The sequence below is a fragment of the Bacillus rossius genome, chromosome 14 (genome assembly GCF_032445375.1).
Source record: "Bacillus rossius redtenbacheri isolate Brsri chromosome 14, Brsri_v3, whole genome shotgun sequence".
Classification (NCBI taxonomy): domain Eukaryota; kingdom Metazoa; phylum Arthropoda; class Insecta; order Phasmatodea; family Bacillidae; genus Bacillus; species Bacillus rossius.
Genome location: NC_086341.1, coordinates 5,347,291 through 5,360,689, shown reverse-complemented (window position 1 = coordinate 5,360,689; position 13,399 = coordinate 5,347,291). Strand labels below are relative to the sequence as shown.

At 43.0% G+C, this 13,399-nt stretch overlaps 1 protein-coding gene across 2 annotated transcripts in view; it reads right to left on the bottom strand.

Annotated features, from left to right (window-relative positions):
- The window catches only part of LOC134539059 (cysteine-rich motor neuron 1 protein-like), a 313,989-nt gene that overhangs the window by 71,604 nt on the left and 228,986 nt on the right, over window positions 1-13,399 (bottom strand). The gene's annotated exons all lie outside the window — the stretch shown is intronic.

The window sequence follows — 13,399 nt, the reverse complement described above, 5'->3', positions numbered from 1 at the left end:
TGTATTCTTTGAGTCTATGAAGCCTTCTACGTTTGAAAATTAGACCTTATTGTCCTGAAAACGTAAAAAACGCATGCATGGCCACTCACTGCCTGAGGCCGGGTCTATAAAATACACAAAAAACGCAACGACGCAATAACGTAACCAACGCAAGAAAATCTCTGCAGTTATCAAGCACGACAGTTGCACGACGTAAACAAAACTACAGCTTGAAATTGCATATCGGTAGAAAACAGACAAACCCCGCCCCCCCCCCCCTCCCCCTGGATATTATTTTAATAATTCATGTTTCTCGTGAGAATAATTCAAGAATTTGTCAATATTTAAAATTTACACGTATTATTTTATTTCACAGTACGAAAATTAAACAAGCGAAAAAGCATATTTTCATAATAAAAACGACACGCGTGGACTTCTATGCAAATAACATCTACATCTTAAGGGCGTAAGTCCCCATTCCAGGTTATTATTAAATATTTACGTTTAACACAGTTAAACTTGTGGACTTTTTAAGTGGCCGAACTTCTGAAAACATACATATATAGATATATATATAAACATACATACACGAAAACATAAATTCAACGATATTTTATTAAAGGGCACTAGATCCCAGAGGTGGGTTGCAGAGTATCAACCAGCTACTTTATAACTGATACACACCTGCATCAAGTACTGCAAACGAGTACACTATTCAAATATCAAGTACTTTAGTATCAGTTCAGAATTCGCCTGGAACAACACCACGGCCAATGTGCGCAGAACCCGATCGCAGATGACGGTCACTTGGGCGGAGCTTGTGAAAGGGGAGGGAGCGGCACGACGAATAAGGGATAAAAAAGGGAAAGAATGTAAGGGTGGAAGCGCAGGGTAAGGTGTTGATGGAGGGGAAGCCTAAGATGTACATCAAGTTCTGTCCCTGCCCGAACACGCCCGAATATTCACCTTCGGCCAACCTCGGGTTTATATATATATATTTATATTTCTCTGTTTATTTTAATGTAGCTATAACTAACCTAACTAACCGTCCATAGTGATTTAATGCAGCTAACCTAACCGACCACTTTTAATAATTGAATTCATTTTTCCTGTGCAAAAATAAAACAAATCCCGAGGTTGTCCGAAGGTGAATATTCGGGCGTGTACGGGCAGGGACAGAACTTGATGTGCATCTTAGGCTTCTCATCACAGTACGCTCAGTGCGCAGTGCGTGCTCCTTGCAAAGATTGAAGACTTCGATTACGAAAGGCGTGGAAAGAGAACACCGGTACCTTTTTTCGACTACGAAGAATGTATATTGATAAAACTGATACCTTTTTACGAAGAACGTGGAATGAGAAAACTGATACCTTTTTACGCTAGTGATGACGGCACGGAGGATGTGTAACCTGTAACGAGAATGCTGATACCTTGTTGCTTCCTGGGACCCCTACTGCTGTACCTGATACAGAAGTATCAGCTACTTGTAACTAGTACATTACTGTATCAGTAACAGGTAGGAACAGATACCGAAAATTGCTGTAACAACCCACCTCTACTAGATCCTGAACCCGATGAATTCGATGCAGGCCTGGATCCTGATATTGTCCGGGACAAACCTAGTTGTTTCTATGCTGTGTGGTTGGTAGTGTCAGAATCGTCAGTGAACGTTTCAAAGGAGAGAGAGAGAGAGAGAGAGAGAGAGAGAGAGAGAGAGAGAGAGAGAGAGAGAGAGAGAGAGAGGATTTATATTTAATCTGGGAGTGAAATCTTTGCTTACTTGTGCACTCGTTGGTCGGGAGAGCTGTTGCGTGCAGCCGTGGCGAATGGTCGGGGGGGAAGTGGGAGGGGGAAGTGCACACGTGCGGAGTACGTGCCGAGGAGGCAGGACGCGACCAGGACGAGGGGAGAGGGGCAGGGGTGACGCCCGGCTGCTCGATATGCACAGGGAGACGCACGTCGTGGCGATCAGACGCGCGCACGCCTGAGCAATCTGCCCCCCCCCCCTCCCGCGCGGCTCGCACGCACCTGCCCGCACGTAGCCCGCACGTAGCACGCGCGTGCCTCGCGAGCCGCCAAGGAGGTCGGTCCCTGCTCCACAGCTCCTTGCTCCTTGGCGGCGCAGGCTGGATGGACGCCACACGCCTCTTGCAAGGATATATATACCTATATATCTGTGCTTGTTACGTAATATGGGTTAAGTCCAAAATCCAAATCGCGATTAAAAATTATTAGGTTTCTTAAGTCAGTTTTTTTTAAAGCTTTATTAACTGCTTTAGAAACTTTGGAAACTCATTAATTGTTTTAAAATAATGTCTCTAATCTCCTTTATCAATTTTAAAAGTAAATAATTCAATATCACTATGTATTGACCATTTATGACTTAACCGCCTTTACGCAACAAGCACATATATATATTTATTTATTTACCGTCATAGATTATTTTAAACAACGCTCACCTATCTAACTAATCTTTCATTTTAGTTGCGATTAACCTAGCATAACTTCCACTCCCGGAAAATAAAAGGAAAAAATATATATATTAGCGAGTCTTTGAGTAATCGCCAGTGAAGTGTAAACATCTGAAATCGGTAACGAGCATATTCATGTGTCCTCGTGTTGTAACGAAACTCGGACACGAAATTTAAGGCAGAATTCTCTAAAAATAATGCCGAGTGTGATAAATATACAAAATTTATTAATTTTAGGGAAAACCGGTAAAATTATTTTCCCCCTTTTTAAAACCTAACTATAATTCTGTTTAACAAGTTGGTAATAACCTAACCGAACTGAAACAAACACAAGTCCGGTAGGTTACGCTAATTTTTATTTATTTCCTAAAATTTTTTCTCAAAGTCGGTGCATGTGTGATGCGCTTCGGGTAGTTTTGAAAAAGTTATGATGTAATTCGTGCGCTGGTTAGGCAAGTTGGTTTAAGAGAACAAAGATAGTGTACTCTATGCGCTACAGGTCGTTTCGAAACAAACTTTGGTGCGCATGATGTGGGCAAGTTGTGTAAGCAAAGTTGGCTTCATTATGATATTTCATGCCATGCGAAACTCTACTCAAACATGTCTCAATGGTGGGGGAAAAAAAAGGATCATATACTATTTGAATAGCAAAAATAATGGAAGTACAGCATTTTTCATGCAAAAAATTGACAAGTAAGTATTAAATAACAAATAAAAAACATGCCAATTTATGCCAGAGTTGAAAAAAATAAATAAAATTGACCCGTGACTCAAAAATAGAATAAATGAAGGATAAGTTTAAAAGCCGGCTAGGCATAGCCTACCTTGTATATCTTGGCGCACACACAAAACAGCCATCGTTGGTAATAATAACACACGAGCTAAAACTTCAACACGCACTAATTTTATAAATATTTTCCAGGGTAGTTTCACGGAATGTACAGGCATGTGTGCAAGTATCCGAGAGCGGAAGATTGCGAGTGAGTGTACTTTCTATAATTCAAACATGTCATCAAGCACTGCTGCCATTTGTATTTTCAGCAAGTAATTTGATCGCTACGTAAGAAGAACACACGATTTCCAACAAAAATGGCGACGAAAGCCCTGCAAAGAGTCTTAAAGGTATCTGACTCGTATTACCTATTTCCGTTTCCCTTACGTTTAATCGTAGCGCGCTCCGGTATTACTGCTTCCACCGACCCAACATTTATCTAAGTAAAATCAAAAAACAAAATTATATGTTCGTCAATTTGTCACAGAATGAACTTGCTATGGTTTCCGCTCGATGATAATCAGTAGGGCCATTTATATTTCGCGAAAAGATTCAGAGATTAGCTGAAAGTTAAAACACTGTAGCATCGTCTGTGTCTCGTGATTGGGTGAGTTTCATTTAAGGTCAATATCGATTGTTTAAACACCAATCACAATAAGTCAGTGCGGAAGCAATCACGCCCTGAGTGGATCAGGTAAAAACAAGGCAACGACTTCTCTCGCAGACGTCCGCCAATCACAAGGAAGAAACCGCTAGTGTGAGTATAACTTGTTGCAGTCTAATAGGCGTTCAGTTTTGGATGATGTTATGCACAAATGAGTTAACCAACAAAAGAAAAAAAAAGTTATTGAAATAATTTTGTAGGTAAAATTACACTTTTAATTGAGCTAATTTTTTTTTTAACCGACATTCCTTGCTACTATGCCATCTTGCAACCAAACATCCAACGCACTGCCACAATACCGGTTATTGTGTGTTCAACTTTGAGCTTAAATAACTCACTTGAAAATATCTGTGGGTTGAACCATTTTTACATAACACCGTCCATTTATTCGCGAAAAATGCCTGGCCCTAATAATTTATGCCCGCACAACCACCATGAATAAAGACCGGAAAAATTCGCGGATTCATTTCGTGATAGTCTAGAATCCAAAAAAAAAAACGTTTGCCTTTTTTTACTGCATCAGTGATTGGGTCACAGTTCATCAGAATGGTACTCGGCCAGTTGAAAAACCTTCAACAAAAGATGCATAGAATCACTGGCGTCCCAATTAACAAGGTGTCACGAGTCAGTAAGCCAATGAGCAGCTGTAATTTTCCCGAGTGCATAGAGGATCATGGAGTATATCCTATAGGTTCTTGAAATCGCGAATTTTCTGGGTCTCTAGTCATGGATAAGCGCTGAAGTGCTGTGGCGCGAGGAGCGGTGGGTGAGCTCGCCACAGCGCCTCCAGTGTCCTCCCCTGCTGTCATCAGTTCGGCTCGCGGGCCGCTAGGTAGCAGGGCCAGCTCGTTCAGCATGCACAGGGTCGCGCCGCAGAGCCGTCCAGAGCTGCCGCTGACGAGGGTCTGGCGGCTCGATGCGGGTTCAGTCGTGCACTTAGCATACGACTCTAAGCTTGTTCGTGTTTATGACGGGTCGTGCACGAACCATACCATACCGGGACTTAAGACTAGGTGGGCATGCATAATTCGCGAAAAGATTCCAAACTAGATGAAATTTAAAAAAAACCGTAGCATCTTACATGTTTCGCGATTGGGTGAGTTTCTTTTCGGGTACACGTGGATTGTTACAACACCAACCACACAGTAATATGTATTTACAATTCATGAATATGTTTTCGTACTGTAAAGTCATTTTATTGTGGCTTGGAATGGAATATGTTAGCATTACATGACATAGTATTTATAAATTAGAGTTAAGTATCATCGATTCGGAATTGTGTATGGATTCTAGGTTACGAACTATATTGTAGTAATTTTTAAGTTCAATCGAAGCCATGTGTCTGGTTTTTCAACAAGTACATAACTAGTTTCATTATTTGATGCAGTTTTTTGGACATACGCCATTGCAGTTTTGCACTGTCATGGAAAAAATTCCGAAAAAAAATTGAAGATAAAAAATTCACAGAAAACAAGACTGAATCAGCTGATGTCGGACAAACGGAACCAAAGATGAAACCAAATAAGCATTATGGTTAACACAACGACGACAGCACGGACAAAATATCAGACAGCACAAGAATTCCGTTGAAGGAACTTAGTCATGGAAAATAATATAACGTCACAGACAAACACAGTGGGCTAACGAGACAGGTGACGAGAACAGATGTCAGTTCCCCAAACGTCGCAACTGTTGTCATTGCAAACCTTCTGTGTTCGTCAGTGATATTTGTGTTGTTCATAGTACTTGTTTATCTTCACCATTGTGTTTATATGTTTCCTGCGTTGCCTACATTCAATTTGTTGTGAAAGTATCGTTTTTTTTTTTGCCAGTAGGTTGTCGATCGCATTGTAAATATTAGCTGTGGGGTTAAAATAAACAAAGATACTAAAAGCAGAACACTGCGAGATCTCAGATCAGGATGAACTGCCAGTGTAACCATTTTTATGTAAGAAAAAAGTTTGTTCTTTTGCTAGGAAATTCCTTGAAAACTCAGTTGTCAACGATATCATTTGTAGAACTGCAAGGCAGAGCTTTGTACCATTTGCAATTTTACAAAGCTCTGGTTTGAAGTTTTACTAAGTGATGTCGTTGGCAACTGACTTTCCAAGGATTTTCCCTCGTAAAAGTACAGTAAATGATTTTTTTTTTAGAGTTTATCTCCACGTCATCTGCTAATTGCACAAATATTCGGGCAAATATTGACAGTAAAAGAACATCTGGCTTACCAATAGCAAGAGACCGGAAAAATTCGCGGGTTCAATGACCTCCAGGATAGACTCCAATATCCTCTAGACACTCGGGCAAATGCCAACTGTTCATTGGCTGCTGACTTGTGAGACGTCTCGACTGGGTGGCCTGTGATTCGACACTTCTATGAGTGAGGGGTCTCTAATTGACCCTCAGTCCTCCAGATCAACAGTGAACCACCAATATTGCAGAAGCAGCACTGAGGTATAATTGTTTGAATTTTTAGCAAAAACACGAAATCAACCCGCGAATTTTCCAGGTCTCTACCAATAGCATCGCGGTCACTCTAGAACAGGGCCGGTGCAAGGTAAATTGGCGCCCTAGGCGAAAAACCTTAATGCCCCCCCAGGCCGGACACCCCAAAAAAATTTTTTCCTCGCCTCAAAATACATCACTTAAGCCTGAGATTTTGTCAACAATCAAATGTAAGCAGGCTTGTGTTTTTTTTTGTTTTTACTATTTTACATATTACAAATCATAAAAAGGTCACCGTGGACTTTAAAATAATTACTTATGTCAATATAAACATTCCAAACTGTTATACAAAAATTCATTTTCATCTAGTTTCGATAATCGTTTGACATGTTATATGAGCTGTTATGTGTCGCGCTGCGCCGCCCCCAGCTACTTGGCGCCCTGGGCGGTTGTCTATAGTTCGCCTGTGTGGACGCGCCGGCCCTGCTCTGGGTGAAAGCCTTGGAAGTCGCGTGACCCGCTGCGGGCGACACGTGGCGGGCCGCGCCGTGCCTAATGGGTAATTGCTCCCCTCTCCCCTCTCCCCCACTCGCCCAACTCCACCCACCACTCTACCACCCGAGGACCCCGCAGGCAGGCGCGGCCACAGAACAACCAGTCCTGCAGAAGCGGAACTGCCCCCACCCGTCGCTACCGCGGGTGTTGTTTTACTAGTTCATTATTTCCAGAGACCGGAAAAAAATTCGCAGGATTCATTTCGTGATGGTCTAGAAACCAAAAAAAAAAACCTTTGCCTTTTTACCGCATCAGTGATTGGGCACTGAACGATACTCGGCCAATGGAAAAAACTTCAAGAAATCACTGGCGTCCCAGTTAGCAGGTGTCACGAGTCAGTAGCCAATGAGCAGATGTTATTTTCCCGCGTGCGTAGAGCATCATGGAGTCTATCCTACAGGTCATTGAAATCGCGAATTTTTCCGGTCTCTACTCAGGAGTTATTCTTTCACTACGCTCTACCGGCTGTTAAGAACTTGCACTTGAAACATCATATATGTATGTATGTATATATATATATATATATAATTGGTAGGGGCAAGCATATTTCTCGAAATGATTACGAGACTAACTGAAAGTCAGAACACTGTAGCATCGTTTGTGTCTCGTGAATGGGTGAGTTTCTTTCAGGTCAACATCGATTGTTACAACGCCAATCACAGCGAGTCAGTGCGGAAGCAAACACGTCCTGAGTGGCTCAGGTCAAACAAGGCAACGGCTTCTCTCGCAGACGTCCGCCTATCACAAGCGAGAAACCGCTGGTGCGGGTACATCTTGTTTGCAGTCTAATTAATAGGCGTTCAGATTTATTCGCGAATATTTCCGGTCTGTAATAATTGGTATGTGTCGTGTCTGCAGACTTCACGCAGGCAGCGGCGGACAGACGGCGGAGCGAGCAAAGAGCAGCCGGGGAACTCGCCGCGGGGAGGGGGGGGGGGGAGAGAGGCGACGCCAGGCGTCTTTGAGGAGGCGTCGCGACGCCTAGACTCGTGACGCCGCGCGCTGGAGAACAGCAGCTAACAGTTCAATTCTCCAGAGATTAAAACGTAAACTCACTTTGACAAAAAGAAAAAAATTCTATTAGAGAGGAAATGGTTGGGGTGGCCATTTACTACCCGTCACTCCGTAGACGAGAGGGCGGGGGAGGGCGGGGGAGGGCGGGGGAGGGCGGCGTAGCACAAAGAGAGGATAATCCGGTTCTCAATTTATGGGCGACATCAGAGAGGAAGACTGGCTTGCAGTCAAACAACAAAGCTGGCAGACGCGAGGAAGAATTATTGAGTCTATGTACATCCCGTAACGCTTTCAAAGTTCCGTCACCTTTCATCCAAGAAGTAAACTTAATACCTTTCCGAATATATAGAATTCACTTCAAATTTCATGTTAAAAAGCAGGGTCCAAGCTCTGTTTCACGCGACATTTAGATTTTTGATGTGTTAACACCTTAGCTCTCTCGGTATATGTAGAGACCGGAAAAATTCGCGGGTTCATTTCGTGTTTCGCTAAAATTCAAATAATTATACCTTAGTGCTGCTTCTGCAATTGGTTTAATGTCAATCTGGAGGACTGAGGGCCAATTAGAGACCTTCACTCATAGAAGTGTCGAATCACAGACCACCCAGTCGAGACGTCTCGCAAATCAGCAGCCAATGAACAGTTGGCATTTGCCCGAGTGTCTAGAGGATATTGGAGTCTATCCTGAAGTTCATTGAAGCCGCAAATTTTTCTGGTCTCTAGTCATTTGGTAGAAGTTATTTCGTGAATGGAACGAAAACGTGTAAACACCAAGGTGCTGCCATCTGTGGCGGATGGCGTAAAATAAAATAAAAGTTCACAAAGCCAGAAAGGAGAAGAAAGCTTTCACGTCTTTTTTCGCTTTTTATCGAAGCCGTTTCATTACATAGTTTAATATTTCGGTCTGCAAATCTAAAGATTCGATAGTCGACGTAGCTTCTCCAACAGAGAATTCTAGCGGTGGGCGCGGAAATTACGCGTGATTCGCGTCAGGAAATGTAGATGAAAACACAATTTGCGCTTTTGTGTATGTGTATGTATATATATATATATATATATATATATATATATATATATATATATACACATATATATACACATACATATATACATATATGTGTGTGTGTGTTTGTGTGTGTGTGTCTCACGCTCAGCATTATTTTAAGGAATTCTACGTTAAAATTCCGTGTCTGAGTTTCATATCATAAAGTTACAAATGAATTCGCTTGTTACGTAGGTTAGATGTTTATACATCACTGACGAATACTGAAAGACGCGAATTTTTTTTTTTCGTACGAAGGGCTATTTATAAAAATTTTAACGCGGTAATTCTCTTGCAGTTGTTTGTATTCTGAACAGATATTCGCTTGATGTAGTGTGACGGGGCGTAGGAAGTCGCGCAAGCCGTGATGTCTCCCGACACACACAGCCGCTACCTCGCAGATATCCCGGGTAGACCCGGCCGGGTCGTTACCACAACGCCGAACGTACAATAACGCCGAATACCATAACGTCCGAATGCCAAATTGACCGCAACGCCGACAGCTATAGAAAACTGCTGTGTACCACAACGCCGAAATACAGTAACGCCGAAAAATATTGTTGCGGGAAAGGGGGGGGGGGGAGGGCCACAGGAGCAAAATGAAAAACAACTGAATGAATTTGTGTGTGTTTCTTAAATGTATCTTAACGCCGAAATACCACAACCTAGCCCAACCTAGTCTAACCTAACCTAACCTTTGTGGCAGTCCTGCAATGACATTTTTCGGCGTTGTGGTGCGTCCCCGACTCGGCCACTGCTGTCGTCGCGACCCACTGAATATTAGCCGAGCATCGGAGTGGGCGGAGTCCCCGGGGGAGGTCCCAATTATCCGACCACTCCCTCCCCCCCCCCCCTCGCTGCGGCGAGTTTGACCCCTGGGGGCCGCCACTGCGCCGAATGGACTTCGACCCTCCGTCTTCAAAGAGAGTTAGTTGTTGGTTCGCCCGAGTTGTGTACCTGACTTCCACTCGCCCTCACACGAGGTCATCAGAACTATCCCGGCGGTGGAGTATCATCCTCAACACACACGAAAACAGCAAAATATAATAACTTTCGTTTACCGCAGACAAATAAAAAAAAAACTTGTATAAAACTATAAGAAGAAAAAAAACTTTTGAACTAAAAAAAACAACTTTCCGATTGTCAAATGCTCACTCACCGGCTTTTGCAGTTCGAAAATAATCCCTATAAACTGCAAACTAATATTGAAAATATAAATTATTTTATTAGATACGATTTCTCAAATGATCTAGAAGAAATCGTCACACAGTGGAAACTGGCAATCGTAGATTGTGACACGGACCTGGCGTGTAAAAGCCGCTAAATGACCTTGGTTCTGCACGATCACTTCTAGAAGAAGAAAGCCGCCTGCGTGCCGCAACACTCACGAGATTTTATTTTTTTGGGGGGGAGGGGGGGGGCGGGGGCAAGCGGGTTAGGTTGGGTTTGTCGTCCTTTTGGCATGTCCTCCCCCGGAAATTTTTTAAAAAATAACTATTTCAAACAAAAAAATTTAAACCCAACCTAGAACTTAAATTTTCGACGAAGGTTTTTTCCATAATTTATGTTACGAAATGTTGTTGATGTTCTTTCCCGTGATGAATCATCTTCGAGTCAGTTTTACAAACGCTCACAAACAAAATTCCGGTGGAATCACGTAAATTATACGTGGCAAAAAAAAAAAAAAATTGAAATGTTGTCTAATGAATTTGAAATTCGTACTGACCGGCACTTTTAAATCAATGTGCTAATAAAATTCTAATTTTTTTTTCCTTTTTCCCCCGATTAACGTTCCATATTTAAAAAAAAAGGAAGACTAGACAGACCAGTAGAATGAAACTGTAAGACTTCTACTCGGGAATGGCGGAGCCTTTTGTCTGGAGTCTGCATTCGGCGGGCCCACATCCCCCCCTCCTTAGCAAATGCCCCACGGAGCAGGGGCGCAGCAACTAAATTTCCAAAGTAGAGGGGGGGGGCCATATACCTTTTTATAAAGAATCATCGATCCCTTCTGTGAAGAGGGGGGTGGGGGGTCCTCCCCCGGGAAAATTTGTGTTTCAAGGTGGAAAATGGTGCTACTTAAGCAGTTTTACTATCTAAAAAATTGATTACACAGCACTTTCTTTCCCCCCGTTTGCCCCCACTTCAAGGATTCAGAGGTGGGGGGGGAAAAATACGTTTGCCCCCCCCCCCCCCCCCCGACGAGCACGATCATTATCGTCCGACCAGCGCAGCGGCACGCCAGTTCCCGTGGCCCGCTGCTGCAAGAACAACCAAAACCGCGCTGCCCTTCGAGAAATAAAAGGCCAGTTATATCTTTATTCCTTCCGTCCTCGTAAATATTTATACAGTCCTCTTGCGCGTTCGGCCCCAGACGCTCGCAAAGCACAAAAAAGGGCTATGAATTCATCTGGTCTCCGCCGCCACCACCGGAAAAACAAGGAGTCGCGTGGGTAGGGGGGAATGGGAGGGGAAGCCGCAAATGTATGCATTTATGCGGTCTCCGTCAGCGAATCCGGCACTTCGCGGCCGGGTGGAGAGGGGCGGACGGCGACTCAGGAGTGAGGAACACGGAGGGAGGGAGGGAGGGAGGGAGGGAGGGAGCAGGTTCCACTGGGATCCGCACGTGACTTAGGAACACACACCTCGGAGCACTTCGTGACTAGAACTGGTTCTAGAAAAACTCCCACATAACTTATAAGTAGAGCCACGGAATTTTCGCGTATTCTATTCATTTAGTCGCAAGCTAGAATGCAAACCTCCACACTGTCGGACTGTGGTCATGATTGGACCGCAGTTATCTGGACACGCCCCTCTACGACCGTGAGCCAACGATGTCCAGCTAGGAGAGAAGTAAGTGAATCAGTTAGTGCCAAATAACAAGGATAAAAATGTTCTCGCTAAGAAATCAGCCAATGGGAAAGTAAACATGGGTCGAGCACACCTATAACTTTTAATTCTATCCTAAGGCCAGAGGAATCCGCGAAATTTCCGGGACTCTACTTATAACTAGGGACTGGAAAAATTCGCGGGTTCGATGACCTCTAGGATGAACTTTATAGTTCTACATATACTCGGTCAAATGTCACCCTCTCATTGGCTGCTGTCTTGTGGAGGTGTCCCAATGTAGCACCTGTGATTCGATACAGCTTCGGTTGAGTGTTTCTCACTGGCCCAGAGACGTCCAGGTGAGTTGTGAGCCAGTAGTAGAGGCAGCAATGAGGTACAACTGTATGAATTTTAGGCTGTCGTGAAATGAATCCGCGAATTTTTTCGGTCTCTACTTATAACTGTCATGAGTTAGAACGATCATAGCTGAGAAACACAGAACGCAGAATCACACAACGTAGAAAGGTTGTAACTTAGACAAATAACAACTTAGAACTAGCATAACTTAGAAACACGTAATTTAGAACTCTCATAATTTAGAAACACACAACTTAGAAACTCGTCAATTAGAAACATACGTCAAACCACATCACTTAGAACTATTATAAATTACACAAACATACATTATTATTAAAGATAAAAAAATCATAAAATTTATTATTTCAATTTTTTCAGGGAACAAAAGTCTGAAGAAACTGATTTTTAGAGACCGGATAAATTCGCGATTTCAATGAACTGTAGGATAGACTCCATGATCCTCTATGCACGCGGGAAAATTACGTCTGCTCATTGGCCACTGACTCGTGACACCTGTTAACTGGGACGCCAGTGATTCGATACTTCTTTTGATGAAAGTTTTTCATTGGCCGAGTGTCATTCAGATAAAATTTGGCCCAATCACTGATGCAGTAAAAAGGCAAACGTATTTTGATTCTAGACTATCACGAAATGAATCCGCGAATTTTTCAGGTCTCTACTGATTTTGTACTAGGAAAGCAATCTCTGGTATAGACAGTATCAGTAAGTATGCTCTATGCCTGGGAGTACCCGAGCTCAGAAAAGGACACAATGGAGATTCAATTCGGAAAAAAAAAACCGATGGGCCGCGGCCGGTTATTACAAAATTTAGCTATTAAAAAAAATTATATGGCAAATCTCACCAAGGGGAAGGGAGGGGTCCAAATTAAAGGGGAAAACGCCTCACGTAATTAATTGACATCCCCAAAGTTTGTTTTAAGGACGCAATAGCGCCGGTCCCAGGCACTGAATCCTGAATCCAGACAGTCGCTAGCAGCGCCGCGCCTGAAAACCAAACCCTCTCTCACGAAACCTACGTCAGCGCGCACACACACACAAAAAAAAAATATTCGCAACACAAATGTTTATGAGCATCCGAGTCGGTCAACAGTCTAGCCTCGAAGCAGCTCGGTTTTATTCTTCGCTGAAAAAAAAAAAAAAAACTTTGAATGCGCCAGACAGTCAACGAGTTTCGCATTTTGCTCATCAAACTTTCCATCATATACCTATGTGCTCTTTAAAAAAAAGACTTTTTTAAAAAAAAATTACCA